The following is a 22,524-nucleotide window of genomic DNA, read 5'->3' as shown; positions in this document are numbered from 1 at the left end:
TCCGGCTCCCCGCTCATTGGGCCCGTCCGAGCCGCCGCTCCCTCCCTTCGGGGAGGCAGTACCGGGCTCGATTGGACGCCCGCTTTGTCCGTCCGACCCCAGGGCTGCTCCTTCCCTCCCACCGCGGGGGCCGGCCAGGGGCTGCGTGGGGAGCGCTGCCGTCTGGCGCCGGGGTGTGCTCACGCGGTGGGGAGAGGCAGCGGAGTGAGGGACCGGGAGGTTGGGGTGAGCTAGGGACGTGTCCTGGCTTGTGTCTGGGTGAGGTGCAGTACGCACGTGTGTGAATGTGAGTGCGTAGTGTGTGTGTGTGATCCACCACTCGGAACACGTGGGGAGAGGAATGCAGAATGTATACAGAGAGAAGAGTAACTGGAAACAACTGCGTACAATCTGCTGAGTACCTTTAATTTCTTTCCCTGTACAGTGGGCAGATGCTTCAGGCTTATGGGATAGCTGCATCGTCAGCACAATCTTCATAAAGCAAAAAAGCCTTGCCAATTGAGCCTTGCCCCATCCAGTGTACAAGCCTGGATGTGTGTGTGCCCACAGATGGCACTGCACGAGTCGGGAGATTGAAGCACGCTAGACTCACTGCTCAACTGTCCACGTGGGTTGGGAAAATTAGCTTGCCGTTGGCAGAAGCGAAAGAAATGAGCTCATACTTTTTCCCTCGCTGCAAAACAGGATAATTTAAAAACAAATCTTACAGACAAAAATGAGTTTGCATTCATTTTGCCATATATATTTGTTTCATTGGTGGCAAAAATACATCAGTTACAACATTTCTAAATTACGTTTTAAAGGCCAACAAAGGTTCCCTATATAAAAACAATCAAAACAAACTTAAGGATCATAAACGCCTTCGAAGAAAGTCCGCAGCGCATATGCTCTTTCTACATAACTGAGGAGGGAAAGATCGAGGTTATGCATACACTGGCGTGTATATAGGATAATTATGTTTCTGCCCTTGACCTGTATTTTGAAAAAAGTAAATTATTTCTCACATGCCACAGTCGTATGTGGAATTTATTACATACTCTATAATTTTTATGATATTCTAACTGGATTTTAGTCATCACCATCAATAATCTCCATGGTAGATCAGTTTGGCCAAATACAACACAAAGATAGTCCCTGGTGCAGATTTCTTTCAGGTGGATTCTGAAGTTATAGGCTGCTAAAAGCCATTAAAGAAACAATTTACAACCTAACTAGCCTGCGACATTTAAACTACCGTGAAAATTAAGTGTGCCTGGCATGTGTTTTCCCTATAAATAATAACTTACATTATATTCAAAATGCTTTCATTAATAGTTCCACTGTCTCAGCCATGTTAGGTATTAGAGTTACATTTTGGTAAATAGAGAAACTAAGGTGGCTGTGATAGCTCTAGAATCTTCTAGGTCATGCAGGAAGTTAGGAGCTGAGCAAGACTGGAATCCAGATCAGAGTTCTGCTCTTTCTAACAGTTTTTCCTTCTAGAAATTCTCATTTTATTTAAACATGTTAAATTAGCAAATCCTTATCTAGTTCATTAAAGTGAAAACCTAACTTATACAATGAAGAACATGGCATCAGGATTGGAGGAAGACTCATTACCAGCCTGACAGCAGGTGACACAACCTTGCTTGCAGAAAGTGAAGACGACTTGAAGCACTTACTGATGAATTTGAAAGACTACAGCCTTCAGGATGCATTATGCCTGGGCATAAAGAAAATGAAAATCCACATAACTGGACCATAAATATCATGATAAATGGCAGAAGAAATTGAAGTTGTAAAGGATTTTATTCTTCTTGGATCAACAATCAATGCCCGAGGAAGCAGCAGACATGAAATCAAACAACATACTGCACTGGGCAAATCTACTGCAAAAGACCTCTTTGGAGTGTTAAAAGGCAAAGATGTCACTTTAATGACTAAGGTGAGCCTGACCCAAACCATGGTATTTTACTTGGTTAATGTTATGCATCAACTTGGCTAGGCTGTGATTCTTGGTAATTTGGCAGACACTGTGTAATCACCAGAGCCCTGGTGGCACAGCAGTTAAGAGCTTAACTGCTAACCAAAAGGTTAGCCGTTCAAATCTACCAGCTGCTCCTTGGAAACCCTAGGGGGCAGCTCTACTCTTTCCTATGGGGTCAAAATTGATGGTAACAGGTTTGGGTTTTTTTTTTATGTAATCACCAGGAGCCCTCATGGTGAAATGGTTAAAGTGATACCCTGCTAAATGAACAGTCAGCAGTTCAAATCCACTAGCCGCTCCTTGGAAACCCTACAGGGTTGAAATTGACTCGACTGTAACAGGTTTGGGCTTGGGTTTTTTTTATATAATCACCAGGAGCCCAGGTGGCAAAATGGTTAAAGTGATAGGCTGCTAACTGAAAGGTCAGCAGTGTGAATCCACCACTCTGCAGGAGAAAGATGTGGCAGTCTGCTTCCTTGGACACCCTACGGGGCAGTTCTACTCTGTCATGTGGGGTGACTATAAGTGGGATCAACTCAATGGCAATGGGTTTATGTAATCACCTTCCATTTTGTGATCTGATGTGAGCAGCCAATCAGTTGAAAGGGAAGTTTCCTTGGGGGTGTGCCTGCCTCCAGTATATAAATGAATGTTCTGGCAAACCTTGCTCACTCTCTGAGACCCTGCACTCTTCTCATCACCTGACCTCAGGTTTTTGGGATGTAAGCCCACAAATTTTGGATTTTCTAGCCCCCACAAACCTGTGAACCAGCAGAGGCCTCCAGCCTGCCCCTGACCTGCAGATTTTGGGTCCATCAGCCCCTGCAACCACGTGAGCCAGCAGAAGCCGCCCAACCCGTGAATTTGGGACTTGCCACCCCCACAATTGAGTGAGCCATCTCTTTGAAGTGAACCTGTCTTATATATTTATACACACGCTTCACTGGTTTTGCTCCTCTAGGGAACCCAGACTAAGACAATATTTTCACTTGTCTCATATGTATGCAAAAGCTGGGCAATGAAAAAATGAAGATAGAATTTACATATTCAAATTGTGATGTTGTTGAATATACCATGGACTGCCAGAAGAAAGAACAAATCTATCTTAGGGGAACATAGCCAGAATACTCCTCACAAGCAAGGATGGTGAGACTTCATCTCGCTTACTTTGGACATGTGAACAGGAGGGACCGATCACTGGAGAGAGATATCATGCTTGGTAAAGTAGAGGGTCAGCAAAAAAGGGGGAGTCCTCAATGAGATGGATTGATGCAAAAAAGAGGGAGTTCTCAATGAAATGGATTGACACAGTGGCTGCAATAATGGGCTCAAACATAGCAAAGACTGAAAGGCAACATTTCATTCCGTTATATATAAGGTTATTATGAGTCAGAGCCGACTTGATGATACCTAACAACAACAACAATTTTTTAAAATCGAACTAAAGAAGTTTTGGGCTTTTGTTTTGTTTTGTAAATGCCATATAGCCTTACTTGTTGAATCTACCACTGTTTTAATTTTCCATTTTCAGTTTGACTCTTACAAATTAAGCCTGAATAATTACTATGACCCCTTTAGAATTCCTCATAACTAAACCATTTGTTACCATTGTTATTATAAAATTTGCTAAACAAGCCTTTCTTCCCCAAAACTACCAAAAATATCCTGGAAACGAAGTTTTACAACAACAATCCTGGCCCATAGTTTAGAAAATTATCCTAGCCACAAAAGGGAAAAGAAATGTCTATCCAAAAAAACCCAAACCCATTGCTGTCCAGTCGATTCCTACTCAAAGCGACCCTATAGAACAGAATAGAACTGCGCCCGTGGGGTTTCCAAGGCTGTAAATCTTTACAGAAACGGACTGCCACATCTTTTTCCCGTGGAGGGGCTGGTGATTTCAAACCACCAACCTTTTGGTTAGCAACCGAGCACTTAACCACTGTGCCATCAGGACTCCTAAAATGTCTATAAAAAAAACCTAAAGTTTTTTTTTTTTTTGGAAAATTATGGATTGTATGTTACACGGTATGCGGTGTTTAGTTGTATTTTAGAACCTTTGGAAAATTCTTATGCTTTCTGAATACATGATTATTCATATTAAACCCCTGATTCCTTGCTGTCTGATTCTAGACTCCAAAGGCATTCTTTGCCTAAAGCTGTTGACTGACTCTACAGAATATAATAAATGTAGGTCGTAAAATACAACTCAATATTTTAGTCATAAAACTTGAAAGAGTGAATTATTACCTGAGCTTATCCATTATTTCAAATTGAAGAAGAGTATGTAGAAATACATAAAATCACTAATGGCAGTGTCTTTGTAATATTAAATTTCCAAGGTGAAGTATGCTGCTAGTTTCTTGAAAATATCTGTATAGAGTTTTTGAGAGGCTAACATTGGAGAAGCTATCCAAGGCCTATAAATTGAATTTATATAACATTGCCATTAGAGGTAGAGGTTGTAATATGTAAGTTATTTATACTGTCATTAAACCAAAACCAAACCCACTGCCTTCATGTGCTTTCGAACTCATAGCAACCCTATAGGACAGAGTAGAACTGCCCCACGGGGTTTCCAAGGCTGTAATCTCTACAGAAGTAGACTGCCACATCTTTCTCCCACAGAATGGCTGGTGGGTTTGAACTGTAGACCTTTCACTTAGCAGCCGAGCATTTCACTACAGCACCACCAAGGCTCAGGTCTATCAGTACTATTTTTGTTTCTTTTTCATTTAAAAAATAGTATTATATAATTATATATTGTATATTTAGCTATATATATATATATATAACTTAAAAATTGTAAAGCCTGAGGAATTCCACCCATTTGACATTTTATTCCCTAGGCAGAACGATATTAACTTACAGAGATTTAGAGTCTTAAACGTTTAAGAAGGGCTGAGGTAACATTGGAAACCCTGGTGTGGTGTAGTGGTTAAAAGCTATGGCTGCTAACCAAAAGGTAGACAGTTTGAATCTACCAGGTACTCCTTGGAAACTCTATAGGGCAGTTCTACTCTGTATTTCAAGACTCACTATGAGTCAGAATTGACTCGTCAGCAGTAGGTTTGGTTTCTGGTGAGGTAACATTTGGGAAACTTAGCATTCTCTCCAGCTTCAGTAAATTTGTCATTTTAATCATATTTGTTCATTTTCAGAAGGGGGAAGGGCAAAAAAATAAAGTTGAGGGGGCAAGGCTGATGTATAATTTGCAAAAATAGATTCCTCTAAATTAGTAATGTTCAGGATCTAAAATAAATAATTTACACTCCATCTGTGAAATTTTTCGTTTAAATATCTTTATTGTCAACTGAACTCAACGGCAATGGTTTAGTTTTTTTGGTTTTACTGTAAATAGAATTCAATTTTTTTTTTTTAACTTTTATTGAGCTTCAAGTGAACGTTTACAAATTAAGTCAGACTGTCACATATAGGTTTATATACACCTTACTCCGTACTCCCACTTGCTCTCCCCCTAATGAGTCAGCCCTTCCAGTCTCTCCTTTCGTGACAATTTTGCCAGCTTCCAACTCTCTCCATCCTCCCATCCCCCCTCTAGACAGGAGATGCCAACACAGTCTCAAGTGTCCACCTGATATAATTAGCTCACTCTTCATCAGCATCTCTCTCCTACCCTCTGTCCAGTCCCTTTCATGTCTGATGAGTTGTCTTCGGGAATGGTTCCTGTCCTGTGCCAACAGAAGGTTTGGGGACCATGATAGCTGGGATTCCTCTAGTCTCAGTCAGACCATTAAGTTTGGTCTTTTTATGAGAATTTGGGGTCTGCATCCCACTGATCTCCTGCTCCCTCAGGGGTTCTCTGTTGTGCTCCCTGTCTGGGCATTCATCGATTGTGGCCGGGCTCCAACTAGTTCTTCTGGTCTCAGGATGATGTAGGTCTCTGGTTCACGTGGCCCTTTCTGTCTCTTGGGCTTTTAGTTATCGTGTGACCTTGGTGTTCTTCATTCTCCTTTGATCCAGGTGGGTTGAGACCAATTGATGCATCTTAGATGGCTGGTTGTTAGCATTTAAGACCCCAGACGCCACATTTCAAAGTGGGATGCAGAATGTTTACATAATAGAATTATTTTGCCAATTGACTTAGAAGTCCCCTTAAACCATGGTCCCCAAACCCCCGCCCTTGCTCCGCTGACCTTAGAAGCATTCAGTTTATCCCAGAAACTTCTTTACTTTTGGTCCAGTCCAGTTGAGCTGACCTTCCCTGTATTGAGTATTGTCCTTCCCTTCACCTAAAGCAGTTCTTATCTACTAATTAATCAGTAAAAAACCCTCTCCCACCCTCCCTCCCTCCCCCCTTCGTAACCACAAAAGTATGTGTTCTTCTCAGTTTATACTATTTCTCAAGAATTTATAATAGTGGTCTTATACAATATTTGTCCTTTTGCCTCTGACTAATTTCGCTCAGCATAATGCCTTCCAGGTTCCTCCATGTTATGAAATGTTTCACAGATTCGTCACTGTTCTTTATCAATGCATAGTATTCCATTGTGTGAATATACCACAATTTATTTAACCATTCATCCGTTGATGGACACCTTGGTTGCTTCCAGCTTTTTGCTATTGTAAACAGAATTCAATATTTTTTTAATTTGCAAAAGAAGCCAAAACCTAAGATGATAATGTGACCTAAAATTTAAAATGACTTTTCAGTACTGTTAGCTCTAGTTTTAACCTTTTCACATGAAAATCCCTGAAATCAACTATCCTTTATCCTCTGCATGCTTTAATGCTCGTCACCTTTACCTGACCTTTTTTTTTTTTATAATTTTTATTGTGCTTTAAGTGAAAAAAAAAAAAAAAGCCTTTACAAATCAAGTGAGTCTCTCTCACAAAAACCCATATACACCTTGCTACACACTCCCAATCACTCTCTGCCTAATGAGGCAGCCCGCTCCCTCCCTCCACTCTCTCTTTTCCTGTCCATTTGGCCAGCTTCTAATCCCCTCTACCCTTTCATTCCCCTCCAGGCACGAGATGCCAACAAGTTCAAGTGTCCACCTGATCAAAGAAGCTCGCTCTTCACCAGCATCCCTCTCCAACCCATTGTCCAGTCCAATCCATGTCTGAAGAGTTGGCTTCGGGAATGGTTCCTGTCCTGGACCAGCAGAAGGTCTGGGGGCCATGACCACTGGTGTCCTTCTAGTCTCAGTCAGACCATTAAGTCTGGTCTTATGAGAATTTGGGGTCTGCGTCCCACTGCTCTCCTGCTCCCTCAGGGGTTCTCTGTTGTATTCCCTGTCAGGGCAGTCATCTGTTGTAGCCGAGCACCATCTAGTTCTTCTGGTCCCAGGATGATGTAGTCTCTGGTTCATGTGGCCCTTTCTGTCTCTTGGGCTCGTAATCGCCTTGTGTCCTTGGTGTTCTTCGTTCTCCCTTGATCCAGGTGGGTTGAGACCAATTGATGCATCTTTGATGGCTGCTTGCTAGCGTTTAAGACCCCAGATGCCACTCTTCAAAGTGGGATGCAGAATGTTTTCTTAATAGATTTTATTATGCCAATTGACTTAGATGTCCCTTGAAACCATGGTCCTCAAACCGCTACCCCTGCTTTGCTGACCTTTGAAGCATTCAGTTTATTCAGTTTAGTCTAATTGTGCTGACCTCCCCTGTATTGCCTGCTGTCTTTCCCTTCACCTAAAGTAGTTCCTATCCACTATCTAATCAGTGAATGCCCCTCTCCCACACTCCCTCCCTCCCCTCTCTTGTAACCACAAAAGAATGTTTTCTCAGTTTAAACTATTTCTCAAGTTCTTATAATACTGGACTTATGCAATATTTGTCTTTTTGCAACTGACTAATTTCACTCAGCATAATGCCTTCCAGGTTCCTCCATGTTATGAAATGTTTCACATATTCCTCACTGTTCTTCATCAATGCGTAGTATTCCATTGTGTGAATATACCACAATTTATCCATTCATCCGTTGATGGGCATCTTGGTTGATTCCATCTTTTTGCTATTGTAAACAGTGCTGCAATAAACATGGATGTGTATATATCTCTTCTTGTAAAGGCTCTTATTTCTCTCGGATATATTCCAAGGAGTGAGATTGCTGGATCTTATGGTAGTTCTATTTCTAGCTTTTTAAGGAAGCGCCAGATTGATTTCCAAAGTGGTTGTACCATTTTACATTCCCACCAGCAGTGTATAAGTGTTCCAATCTCTCCACAGCCTCTGCAACATTTATTATTTTGTCTTTTTTGGATTAATGCCAGCCTCGTTGGAGTGAGATGAAATCTCATTGTAGTTTTGATCTGCATTTCTTTAATGGCTAATGATCGTGAACATTTCCTCATATATCTGTTAGCTACCTGAATGTCTTCTTTAGTAGAGTGTCTTTTCATATCTTTTGCCCATTTTTTAATTGGGTTATTTGTCTTTTTGCAGTTGAGTTTTTGTAGTATCATGTAGATTTTAGAGATCAGGCGCTGATCAGAAATGTCTAGCTAAAAACTTTTTCCCAGTCTGTAGGTAGTCTTCTTACTCTTTTGGTGAAGTCTTTGGATGAGCATAGGTGTTTGATTTTTAGGAGCTCCCAGTTATCTAAAAACTCACTGCCATGGTGAGGTGCTACACCTGCTAACCAAGAAGTCGGCAGTTCAAATCCGCCAGGTGCTCTTTGGAAACTTTATGGGGCAGTTCTACTCTGTCCTATAGGGTCGCTATGAGTCGGAATCGACTCGACGACAGTGGGTGTTTTTTCCAGTTATCTAGTTTTTCTTCTGCATTCTTAATAATGTTTCGTATACTGTTTATGCCATGTATTAGGGTTCCTAATGTTGTCCCTATTTTTGCTTCCATGATATTTATTGTTTTAGATTTTATATTTAGATGTTTGATCCATTTTGAGTTAGTTTTTGTGCATGGAATGAGGTATGGGTTTTGTTTCATTTTTTTGCAGTTGGATATCTAGTTATGCTAGCACCATTTGTTAAAAAGACTGTCTTTTCCCCATTTAAATGTTTTGGGGCCTTTGTCAAATATCAACTGCTCATATGTGGATGGGTTTATGTCTGGATTCTCAATTGTGTTCCATTGGTCCATGTATCTGTTGTTGTACCAGTACCAGGCTTTTTTGACTACTGTGGCTGTATAATAGGTTCCAAAATCAGGTAGAGTGAGGCCTCCCACTTTGTTCTACTTTTTTCAGTAATGCTTATTTATCCGGGGCCTCTTTCCCTTCCATATGAAGTTGGTGATTTGTTTCTCCATCTCATTAAAGAATGTTGTTGGGATTTGGATCGGAATTGCATTAAATGTATAGATCGCTTTTGGTAGAATAGACATTTTCATAATGTTAAGTCTTCCTAACCACGAGCAAGGTATGTTCTTCCATTTATCTAAGTCTCTTTTGGTTTCTTGCAGAAGTGTACTGTAGTTTTCTTTGTATAAGTCTTTTACATCTCTGGTAAGATTTATTCCTAAGTATTTTAAGTTCTTGGGGGCGACTGTAAATGCAATTGATTTGATGATTTCCTTTTTGATGTTCCTTTTGTTCGTGTAGGGGAATCCAACTGATTTTTGTATGTTTATCTTGTATCCCGATACTCTGCTGAACTCTTCTGTTAGTTTCAGTAGTTTTCTGGAGGACTGCTTAGGTTTTCTGTATATAAGATCATGTCATCTGCAAACAGAGAAACCTTTACTTCTTCCTTGCTAATCTGGATGCCCTTTATTTCTTTATCCTAATTGCCCTGGCTAGGACTTCCAGCACAATGTTGAATAAGAGCGGTGATAAAGGGCGTCCTTGTCTGATTCCTGATCTCTATGGGAATGCTTTCAGGCTGTCTCCATTTATGGTGATGTTGGCTCTTGGCTTTGTATAAATGCCCTTTATTATGTTGAGGAATTTTCCTTCTATTCCTATTTTGCTGAGAGTTTTTGTCATGAATGGGTGTTAGACTTTGTCAAATGCCTTTTCTGCATCAATTGATAAAATCATGTGATTCTTGTCTTTTATTTATGTGGTGGATTACATTAATTGTTTTTCTAGTGTTGAACCATCCCTGCATATCTGGTATGAATCCCACTTGGTCATGATGAATTATTTTTTTTGATATGTTGTTGAATTCTATTGGCTAGAATTTTGTTGAGGATTTTTGCATCTACGTTCATGAGGGATATAGGTCTATAATTTCCTTTTCTTATGGTGTCTTTACCTGGTTTTGGTATCAGGGATATGGTGGCTTCATAGTATGAGTTTGGGTGTACTCTGTCCTTTTCTATGCTCTAAAATACCTTTAGTAGTAGTGGTGTTAACTCTTATCGGTAAGTATGGTAGAATTCTGCAGTGAAGCCATCGGGACCAGGGCTTTTTTTGTTGCTGTTGGAAGTTTTTTGATTACCTTTTCAATCTCTTCTTTTGTTATGGGTCTATTTAGTTGTTCTACCTCTGTTTGTGTTAGTTTAGGTAGGTAGTGTGTTTCTAGGAATTCATCCATTTCTTCTAGGTTTTCAAATTTGTTTGAGTATAGTTTTTCATAGTAATCTGATATGATTCTTTTAATTTCAGTTGGGTCTGTTGTAATGTCACCCATCTCATTTCTTATTCAGGTTATTTGCTTCCTCTCCTGTTTTCCTTTTGTCAGTTTGGCCAGTGGTTTACCAATTTTGTTGATTTTTTTAAAAAAGCAGGTTTTGGTCTTGTTAATTCTTTCAATTATTTTTCTGTTTTCTATTTCATTTAGTTCAGCTCTAATTTTTATTTTTTGTTGTCTTGTGGTGCCTGTGGGTTTCTTTTGTTGCTCTCTTTCTATTTGTTCAAGTTATAGGGATAATTCTTGGATTTTGGCCCTTTCTTCTTTTTGGATGTGTGCATTTATTGTTATAAATTGGCTTCGGAGCACTGCTTTTGCTGTGTCCCAAAGGTTCTGATAGGAAGTGTTTTCATTCTCATTGGATTCTCTGAATTTCTTTATTCCATCCTCAATGTCTTCTATAATCCAGTCTTTTTTGAGCAGGGTATTGTTCAGTTTCCAAGTGTGTGATTTCTTTTCCCTGCTTTTCCTGTTATTGATTTCTACTTTTATGGCCTTATGGTCAGAGAAGATGCTTTGTAATATTTCAATGTTTTGGATTGTGCTAAGGCTTGCTTTATGACCTAATATGTGGTCTATTCTAGAGAATGTTCCATGTGCACTAGAAAAGAAAGTATACTTGGTTGCTGTTGGATGGAGTGTTCTGTATATGTCTACGAGGTGAAGTTGGTTGATTGTGGCATTTAGATCTTCCGTGTCTTTATTGAGCTTCTTTCTGGTTGTCCTGTCCTTCACCGAAAGTGGTGTGTTGAAGTCTCCTACTATTATTGTGGAGCTGTCTATCTCACTTTTCAATGCTGATAGAGTTTGTTTTATGTATCTTGCAGCCCTGTCATTGGGTGCATAAATATTTAATATGGTTATGTCTTCTTGTTGTATTGTCCCTTTAATCATTGTATAGTGCCCTTCCTTATCCTTTCTGATGGATTTAACTTTAAAGTCTATTTTGTCAGAAATTAATATTGCCATTTCTTCTCTTTTTTGATTTTTGTTTGCTTGATAGATTTTTTTCTATCCTTTGAGTTTTAGTTTGTTTGTGTCTGTAAGTCTAAGGTGTGTCTCTTGTAGACAGCATATAGACAGATCATGTTTTTTAATCCATTCTGTCACTCTCTGTCTCTTTATTGGTGCATTTAGTCCATTTACATTCAGGGTACTTATGGATAGGTATGAATTTAGTGCTATCATTTTGAGGTCTTTTTTTGTGTGTTGTTGACAGTTTCTTTTTCCCACTTAATTTTATGTGCTGACTAGATTTTCTTTATATGTTTTCCTTTCCTCATATTCGTTGTTGTTGATTTTATTTTTGCTGAGTCTGTATTTTTCCCTTGTATTTTATTTTGATGAGTAGGATAGTTTGTCTCCTTTGTAGTTACCTTATTATTTACCCCTATTTTTATAAATTTAAAACTAACTTTTATTTCTTTGTATCGCCGTATCTTCCTCTCATATGGAAGGTGTGTGATTACATTTCTTACCCAAAAACACCCAGTGCTGTCAAGTCAATTCCGACTCATAACGACCCCATAGGACAGAGTAGAACTGCCCCATAGAGTTTTCAAGGAGCCCCTGGCGGATTTGAACTGCCGACCCTTTGGTTCGGAGCCGTAGCACTTAACCACTACACCACCTGGGTTTCCTTACATTTCTTAGTCCCTCTTTATTATTTTAACATCGTCTTCTTTTATGTAATAACGTCGCTGTTACCCTGTTTTGAGCTTTTTTTTTTTTTTTAACAGTCTTATTTTGTTTTTTGTTTTTTTTTTTTTTTGGATTTCCCTGTCTGGGTTGACTTCTGGTTGCTCTGCCCAGTGTTCTAGTCTTGGGTTGATACCTGATGTTATGGATTTTCTAACCAAAGGACTCCCCTTAGTATTTCTTGTAGTTTTGGTTTGGTTTTTACGATTTCCCTAAACTTGTGTTTATCTGGAAATGTCTTAATTTCACCTTTATATTTAAGAGACAGTTTTGCTGGATATATGATTCTCAGCAGACAATTTTTTTCCTTCAATTTTTTAAATATGTCATCCCATTGCCTTCTTGCCTGCATGGTTTCTGCTGAGTAGTCCGAGCGTATTCTTATTGGCTCTCCTTTGTAGGTGACTTTTCTTTTATCCCTCGCTGCTCTTATAATTCTCTCTTTATCTTTGGTTTTGGCAAGTTTGATTATAATATATCTTGGTGACTTTCTTTTAACATATACTTTATGTGGAGTTCGATGAGCATCTTGGATAGGTGTCTTCTCATCTTCACAATATCAGGGAAGTTTTCTGCCAACAAACCTTCAAGAATTTTCTCTGTATTTTTTTTGTTATCCCTCCCTGTTCTGGTACTCCAATCACTCATAGGTTATTTCTCTTGAAAGAGTACCTGATCTATTTTGAGGGTTAAAGAAAGCTATGTTCAAGATATTCTGTCTTTGTGAGGATACTGTAAGAAATGTTTTAAAACTTCTTTTTCACAAGATTTTGCAAATTTCCTGGCGGTAATTGTTAGCTGATTAACAAAGTAAGAAGTAGGCCTGTAGCAAATTGAACCCACTCAGTGTGTCTTGGTGCCTTGTTTTGGTCTGTCACTAAGCTGCCACTTTTGTAAATAGTTTTTAAGAGGTTAGAAAAGGGTAAAAGGGTAAGTTAGATAATTAGCTCTTATTTATAAAATGCTTTTCAATGAGAGAAACCACACCATCAGCATCACTGATAAATACCTTTTGAACGTAAAATACTTTGATAGTGGGGGAAATGATTTAGAAGCCCCTTTTACTCGTGCAGTGGTTAAGAGCTATTGTTGCTAACCAAAAGGTCAGCAGTTTGAATCTACCAGCTGCTCCTTGGAAACCCTATGGGCCCATTCTACTCTGTCCTATAGGGTTGCTATGAGTTGGAATCCACTCGACAGCAACAGGTTTGGTTTTTCACTTGCCACAAAAGGAACTCTGGTGATGCAGTGGCTAAGTGCTCGACTGCCAACCGAAAGCTCAATTGTTGAACCCGCCAGCTGCTCTGTGGGTGAAAGATGTGGCAGTCTGCTTCTGCAAAGATTACAGCCTTGGAAACCCTATGGGGCAATTCTACTCAGTTCTATTGGGTTGCTATGAGTCAGAATGACTAAACGGCAATGGGTTTGAGGTTTTTTTTTTTTTCTGATTTGCTAAAAGATGTATAGTTAGACTAAAGAAACAGGAACTAACATTTCAAACATCTTTTAACAACTTTTTAAGCAGGACTATACCTAAACAAGTTGTGGTGGAGTCGATTCTGTCTCATGGAGACCCCATGTGTGTCAGGGTAGAGCAGTGCTCCATAGGTTTTCAATGGCTGATTTTTCGAAAGTAGATGCCAGACCTTCCTTCCCAGGTGACTTGAACCTATAATCCTTTGGTTAGCAACCAAGTGTATTAACCGTTTGCACCAACCAGGGACTTCTAGCATACCCTGCCTAAAGCTCTTCTAAATTCTAAAGTTGCACATGAGATTATTATAAATGTGTTGCTTAGTATTTATTATAAAAAAAAGCTAACATATAATGAATGAACTAGCGTGTTAATTTTAGATAAAGTTTAGTTTCCTAGAATGTTAGAAGGGAAATGGACCATAGCTGAAACTCAGAGAAGTGAACTTCCCAAATGTTCAATGGGCTTGTTCAGCAAACTTTTCACTAACCCACACTCTTCTGTGACTTGATATATGCAGAGAGACCTTGGAAAAGATTCCCAAAAAACCCCTCCAGTAAAACATGACATTTTTTATGGTCCCTTCAAAACAATTTATAGTTGATTAGGTTCCTTTGTCTAAAAGATATGCTTGATTTTTATCCATAGCCATTTTATAGAACTAGTATTATAATTTTAACATGTTATGTGACAGATATTTATAGTAATTTCTCAATTGTCATGATCCATGACTGGTCATATTCATGATGTATCTAATGCTAAGTCCTGGGTCCAAAATTCAGCCACCAATTTTAGAGTAATTTCTAAGGGAAATCATAATCTACTTCATAAATATTCCTTCTGCTACAGTTTCCAGAGACATTTGAGCCAAAACAAAGCAACTACCATATATTTACTTAGAAATAAAACAGCAAATTTTCAAAAACAAATAAGCGTCACATTACTTCCACGTTAAATTCAGCCCAAATTAAAACCGTGAAAAAGAAACATTTGTCTTGGATCACTTTTCTCTTTGCCATTCTACTCTCTAGTTCAACTCCTGGCGTTGTCTATCCTAGTAATCACCTTTGGTTTTCCAGAATCCTCATCTATGACTGTGCCTTTTACTTCCTGCTCCGCCAACCACATGTGCACACACACGCACATGCATACGCACACGCACACGCACACACACACACTGGACTTTCCTTCTTAGAGACCAAGTGGGCTAATCCAAGCCTCCCTCAAGACTCCCAATACTGTTATTTCCCTTTTTTCAAGTAACTACTTAAAGCAAATTGGAAATATTAATTAATAGGAAGGTATTAAACAATGAATTATTAACTTATTATTCCTCCCAAGAATTTTGTGTGAAAATGTGTTAAATCAAAGGACTGAACTCTAAGGCTATAATTCTAGACAGCCTGGTTCATAGATGAGCAATAATAGTGGATAGAGAGACTTGAGTTGTCAACTGATTCTCCTGCCCAACTGTAAAGGGGTTTTGGAACATTTAAAAGGTGATTCATGTGCACAGTGCCAGGGTACAAATCCCACCTAAATCACTAACTAGCTGTAAGCTCAAGGGTAAGTTGGCAACTGTTAGGATTATCAATTCTCTCATCTGTAAAATGGAAAGGATAATCATATCTGTCCTGCCTAGTTCTGAGAAAATTGCCTCAGAGGAAATAAGTTAGCAGGGCTCAAGAGAGAAGCAAAACTTCAGACTTATTTAGATGAAATTGAATGCTGCTGCTGTACTTGTCATTGTCCACCTAGACATTGTACATTTCTGCAAGGCTACATTTGATCTAAAAAAATAAATCAACCACCCAGTTTAAAATAATAATTTTCCATTCATAATTATCAACTGAGCTTCTTTAATTGTTGAGAAGGGATAAATTATGACTTCAAAGAAAAGGATAATCTTGTGACACACTTATTCAAGCCAGATTTCTAATTCTTGGGTTACAATAGACTAATGATTTCCATGTACTTTAAATTTAACTCAACAATTTTTTCTTCAGTATTTACTGTGTTCAAGGCAGGGAAGAAAGTGGAAAGTGGGGTATATGGTGATAAATGAATCATGGACCCTCTCTGGTACTCACTTGTTTAAAAAGGCTATATTGAAGACTTGGTTGGTAATTAAATTTCTCAAAGAAATAACAGAGCAAGGAGAGAAGAGGCTTCATGTTGCAAGCAAGCTATTCCTATGGAAGGAGACTTCTTAAACAAGGCAATTAGGACAGTAGAGTTGGTAAAAACTGGGAAGCATGAAAGTGATGCATAGATACCTTTAAACATATAAACATAATTTCTTATAACTAAAAACATAAATGTACTTTCATTGAATTCTCTTTTGATGTGGGACCAAAGCCTTTTCTTTGTGTGAACCTGCTGTTGATTGGTTCTCAGCTTTGTCTTCTAAGCCATAAAGCATCATCCATAGATTCCAGTTATAGTTTTGAGTGGTGAAGAACTTAAAGACGCTTGCAAAGCAAGTAAAATATGTGTAGATTTTAGCAGGTTTTATTATTTTTTAATCTTGTTTTTCATTTAATTTGTAATTTTCTTTAAATTATCAGCCACTGTGGAATTTTTCCAAAGCATTCATCTTAATTTTCATAGAAAAAACTCTTGTCTCACACTTGCGTTCCATAATATTTGATTAAATTACATAATTAAAATAGCAAGTGCAATTGCATAAGCAGTTTTTAGAACGAACCACTTGTCTCTAGTAAGTGTAGAGCTCAGTAGGCATGTAGAGACTTATCAGAGGTTAGTTTATGTGCCAGGAGTCTTCAGCCCTAAGGCAGGGCTTCAGACAGTGTGCTCTACAGAGAGGGAGAGCCTCCCCTAATCCAATGAGTTGATTAAATCAAACCAAACCAAACTAAACCCAATGCTGTCAAGTCAAATCTGGCTCATAGTGACCCAAATGGGCAGAGTAGAATTGCCCCATTGGGTTTCCAAGGCTGTAATCTTTATAGAAGCAGACTGCTGCATCTTTCTCCCATGGAGACGTGGATGGGTTTGAATCTCTGACCTTTTGATTAGCCACTGAGCACTTGAACCACTGCACTACTGGGGCTTCTTAGTGAGTTAAGTATTTTCATCAGTCATTCAAATGACCAGTGAGATACAATGAAGAATTGGTGATCAAAAAAAAATGTTAGGAAAGTAGCAAGGAGACCAAAGGAATTCAATCTTCTGGGGAGGGAGTGTTTCAAGAGACAGTAAATTGTTACTGGTAGAACCAGAGAAAAGGCATGAAAGATAAAGTCTAAAACAAGGCCCTAGTAGTTAACAGATGAGGGTGGGATGGAAGATTGCAGTAAGTTGGGAAATAAATGTGTAAAAGGTGAATGAAGAGAAGTGGTCAGGGTGTACTCTGTATTTGATATGAGAAGGGAGATAATATAGGGTACAGTTCCAAGGGAGAAAGGAGGTTGAGAGAAAGTTCTCTTATTTTGGGTTTTGTTGTTTTGTTTTTGTTATGAATAGAATACACTTTAGAGTCTTTGGAAAATAGCCAGACATAGGTTAAAGATGTAAAGTCCCACGCTTAAATATAGATTTTAAAAAGCAAAGACGGGTCTGCCTCAGTTTTTAGAATGTAAGTAAGAACCATTATTTCTTATGGCAACTCCCTATTGTTCATTTTCCCATTTAGAGGTTCAGTAAATTATTAGTGAATGAATGATTTTAAGACTGACTAAAAAAAAAGAAATTTGAAAAGATTACCTGGCTAATTAAATAAATTAATTTTTTTGCGGGCCTAAGGTGTTGCTTTGTGCTTGTATTAATTCACTTTGATTGAATTTGTATGCTAAAAAAATAGGCGTGATCATACAATTATACCCCAGATGGGTAATCTGTAAAACAATACCTGTTTATTTCAGAAGAGATACTAACTCTATTCAAAAAGACTAACTGGTCCCTCAAAAATCATTTGTCTGTGATCTACTTTATGTGTGATCTCTATTTATGTGTGAACATGGTATGTACTGGAGTCCGTGGGTGGTACAGTTAACACGCTCCGTTGTTAAATGAAAGGTCAGAAGTTCAAGTCCACCCAGAGAAACCTGGGAAGAAAGACCTGGTGACCTACTTCAAAAAAATCAGCCATTGAAAACCCTAAGGAGCACAGTTCTACTCTGACATACATGGGGTCACTGTGAGTTGGAATCGGCTCAACAGCAACTGGTTTATGGTGTTTAACAAGTAGTTCATGACGTATGAAAATGTTTCATAATATTAAGTGGAAAAAGTCAATGTAAAATTATATAAACAATATGGTCAAAATGTTAAAATACTTAAAGAAAAATAATTTGTTATATCTTACCATTTTAGGTAATGAGATGAAGAGGAAAAAAGGCAGGTATTTTTAATGACCCATGAAAATCTTCTCATTCACTTCAGGGTAAGGATACTTTCTACTCTTCTGCAGTTTTTAACATTTTTGAGCATATCTTTGATCATAAGATTTGTTTTCTATAAAGAGTGAGTTGATCTCACACATAAAATAGGAGGCAGAATCCCAGAAGTGGAGCTGCCATTCCATACATCCACCTCCCATCAGTAATCAGTTAAGTATACTTCCCCACTGATCACAGATATGACTTCAGTTTCCTTAATATTTGCCTCCTCCATTCATGTCTAGCACTGTGCCTGGCACATAACAAACACTAAATAAATTTTTATTAAGTGAGTAAATACTTTGGCACACAAGATGGAATCTATTTCCCATCCCTGTCATATGTCAAAATAAGTAACAGAAGAATTCAAAAGATAAATGTTAAAAAGAGAGAAAACAGAAAGAGCAGAAAACCTTCTAGAGGAAAATGTAGGATAAACTTTGTCTGGCTTGAAATGTACCATTTTCTAAATAGAGAAGCATTGGAAGAAATTACAAAGGAAAGTAAATCAATAGATTGAACTACTTGAAAATTAAAACTGCTACATTTCAAACAATACCAAAAAATTTAAAAGCAAGCACATATAGAAAATATGTCCACAGATTAAACAGATGGTATAAATTACAAAAATTTAACAATTTTAAGCGTAAAGTTTTATGTAGACTGTTAAAAAAAAAAAAAACTAAGTTAATTAATAAAAAATGCAAAGTTTTAAAAGAGAAAGTCCGTAAACACGTGAGGAAGAATTCAATTTCATTGTTAATCAGTGAAATGGAAAAATGCTAAAATCTTTTGTCACAAATAAAAATAACAAAGAATTTTTCAAAGGAGAATGAAGAACGCCAAGGTCACACGACAACTAAGAGCCCAAGAGACAGAAAGGGCCACATGAACCAGAGACCTACATTACCCTGAGACCAGAAGAACTAGTTGGTGCCCGGCCACAATCGATGAATGCCCTCACAGGAAGCACAATAGAGAACCCCTGAGGGAGCAGGAGATCAGTGGGATCCAGACCCCAAATTCTCATAAAAAGACCATACTTAATGGTCTGGCTGTGACTAGAGGAATCCCGGCGATCATAGTCCCCAAACCTTGTGTTGGCACAGGACGGGAACCATCCCCGAAGACAATTCATCAGACATGAAAGGGACTGGACAGTGGGTGGGAGAGAGGTGCTGATGAAGAGTGAGCTAGTTATATTAGATGGACACTTGAGACTGTGTTGGCATCTCCTGTCTGGAGGGGGGATGGGAAGATAGAGTTGGAGGCTGGCAAAGTTTTCACGAAAGGAGAGACTGGAAGGGCTGACTCATTGGAGGGAGAGCAAGTGGGAGCAAGGAGTAAGATCTATATTAACTTATATGTGACAGACTAACTTGATTTGTAAACGTTCACTTGAAGCTCAATAAAAGTTAATAATAAAAAATAAAATAACAAAGAATTTTTAAAAGTTTATGCTTTAATGTGGCTAAAAAAAAAAAAAAGATATGCTGCAAAGGGGATTATGAATTGGTGCCCATTTTCTGGAAAGCAAGTTGGTTTCCAGATCAAGCACCATACAGTATTCATGCCCTTTGATTTATTAATTTCCCCTCTAGGAATCCATCCATAGAAAGTAAGCTGGGACACAGAAAAGCGTTTTTACTCGCAGAGATAATCATCACAAAGTCAGTTATTGTAAAAAAGAAATAGAAACAACCTAAATGCTGAACCATTGGTGAATAGTTAAATTCATTATGGTGTAAGTGGTATAAAGAGTAGAATGTTAGCCAGTCATTGAGGCTGGTTGGTTTAAGTTGGGAGCCTCAGAAATGGAGCCTGAAAAAAAGGACTCTTGTGAAAGAGGATTATTAGAAAGAGTTCCTAGGAAAAAAACCAGTAAGGAAATGGAAAGAAGAGTAAACAAAAGTCCAATAGAAAGTAACTTTTGCTCAATTTCTCAGAAGAGCTCTGGAGATAGAGTAGGTCATACCTCAGAGTTGGTCCCATCAGGAGCAAGGGAGTTGGAGTATTTATACTCTGCTCCACTGAGACATTTACTAAGAGTGGGAGAAATAAATTACCAGGTATTTCCATGCCTTTTGTGTGCAAACAGCAAAGTGGTCTCAGCAGCCTGAGAGCAGCCCTTCAACTGAGAATGATATGTGCTGGCTATTGAGAGTAAAAGCATACTGGGAGCCTGAGTGCAGGAAAATGGCCAAGCATACAGGTGTACATGAGTGAAGTACTGACCGGAAAAAAAAAACCAAGCCATTGAGTCAAGTCCATTCTGACTCATTGCGACCCTGTAGGACAGAGTAGAACTGCCCTATAGGGTTTCCAAGGAGCACCTGGTGGATTCAAACTGCTGACCTTGTGGTTAGCAGCCGTAGCTCTTAACCACTATGCCACCAGGGTGTCCACCTCATAACGGGGCTTCTAAATATCTGAAGCAAAAACTAATAAAATAGGGAGAAGTAGACAAATGCACAATTATAGCTGAAGCCTTTACTACTCCTCTGTCAGTGAGTAGCCAGACATTCTGTGAGGATGTGGAAGACCTGAACAAAACTATCAGTCAACATGACCCAATTGACATACTCTAGAGAACATTCCACCTAACAGCAGAATACACATTCTTTTTTAAATGCCCAAGGACCATTTACCAAGCCCTTACATATTCTGAGACATAAATGAGCCTCAATAAATTTAAATATACCAAGTGTTAGTGAGGATGTGGAACAACTGGAATTCTCAGATACTGCTGGTGGGCATATGTAATGATGCAACCACTTTGGGAAGCAATTTAGCAGTTAAACATAAGCCTGCAATGTGCCCATACAATTTCATACCTAGATATTTACCCAAGAGAAATGAAAACATATGTCCACACAAAAACTGTACACAAATGCAGCTTTGTTTGCAATAGTCAAAAGCCAGAAACAACCCAAAAGTCCATGATCAAATGAACGAATAAACAAAATTTGGTACCTGTTGGGTTGGTTTTAGTGGGTTATACCATAGGAAACCCTGGTAACATAGTGGTTAAGAGCTACAGCTGCTAACCAAAAGGTCAGCAGCTTGAATCCACCGTGCGCTCCCTGGAAACTCTATGGGGCAGTTCTACTCTGTCCTGTAGGGTTGTTATGAGTCGGAATCGACTCGACAGCAATGGGTTTTTTTTTTTTTTTGGTATACCATAGGATACTACTCAGCAATAAAAAAGAACTCTTAATACATAAACTAACATAGAAATATCTCAAAATAGGAGTCCCTGAGGGATGCAGATGGTTAAACACACTCAGCTGTGAACCTAAAATTTGGCAGCTTGAGTCCGCCCAGAGCTGCCTCAGAAATACGGTTTGGCAATCTTCTGAAAAATCAGCCACCGAAAACCCTATTGAGCACAGCTCTACTGTGGCACACACAGTATCATCATGAGTTAGAGTCAACTGGACAGCAACCATTTTTTATCTCAAAATAATTATGCTAACTGAAAGAAGCCAGAGAATATAGAATATATAGTATATAGAATGTTACCTGAAGAGTTTGGATTTTTTCTTTGAAGTAATGGAAAGCTACTGAAGAATATTGAACAGTGAGGGGCATAATATTTATATTTAATTTAGAAACTTCCCTCAGACAGCTGTGTGAACAGTTGCAGTGATGGGGTGGATTGCGAAGTACTTTATGCAAAGGAGATAGAGAAATGAAACATACTTACTCTGTCAACAGCTTGGATCGATGGGAAGTCAAGAAGTGCTGCAGGATGGAAATAGAGCCTAAGAACGTTTCTCTAAAATGCTGAAGGGAAGATCAGTGATGTGTCAGCAGAAAGATAGGGAACAAGTTCCCTGACGAGTCATCAAAGAATGGGACCCAGGATGCTTGAAGAGATTGGTCTTGAACATGCTGGTAACATTTATTCATGTATTCCTTTATCTGGTCCAGATAAATTTAGATAAGTTTGTCATTACACTATTTAGTAGTATTCTATTACAAATGGTGAATAACAATTTCTATTGTAAAGAATGGGAATTCCAGAACACTTAATAGTGCTCAGGAGGAACCTGTACATAGCCACAGGGAAGGCTTTCTTTCTCTGTTGGCTCTGGAGGAAGGTCCTTGTCATCAATCTTCCCCTGGTCTGGGAGCTTCTCAGCATAGGGGCCCCGGTCCAAAGGACATGCTCCCCTCGTGGTTCTTCATTCTTGATGGTAGGAGGTCCCTCTGTCTCTCTGTTTGATTTTCTCTTTTATACCTCAAAAGAAATTGACTCAAAATATTACCTAATCCTATAGATTGAGTCCTATCTCATTAACATAAATGCCTCTAATCCTGCCTCATTAACATAATAGAGGTTAGAATTCACAGCACATACAATAATCACATCTGATCATAAAATGGTGGACAACCACACAATACTGGGAATTATGGCCTAGC

The 22,524-nt window shown here is 38.7% G+C and overlaps 1 long non-coding RNA gene across 1 annotated transcript; it reads left to right on the top strand.

Annotated features, from left to right (window-relative positions):
• The first annotated feature begins 1,427 nt into the window (after positions 1 to 1,427).
• Positions 1,428 to 21,963, top strand: LOC126066337 (uncharacterized). The gene is made up of 4 exons (XR_007515065.1): positions 1,428 to 1,924; positions 6,958 to 7,100; positions 18,035 to 18,104; positions 21,817 to 21,963. It is a non-coding gene; the product is annotated as an uncharacterized LOC126066337 (long non-coding RNA).
• Positions 21,964 to 22,524: the final 561 nt, after the last annotated feature.

This window comes from Elephas maximus, chromosome 23 (assembly GCF_024166365.1).
Source record: "Elephas maximus indicus isolate mEleMax1 chromosome 23, mEleMax1 primary haplotype, whole genome shotgun sequence".
NCBI classification, from domain to species: Eukaryota; Metazoa; Chordata; class Mammalia; order Proboscidea; family Elephantidae; genus Elephas; species Elephas maximus.
The sequence above is the reverse complement of the archived record's forward strand: the minus strand, read 5'-3'. Positions and strand labels throughout refer to the sequence as shown.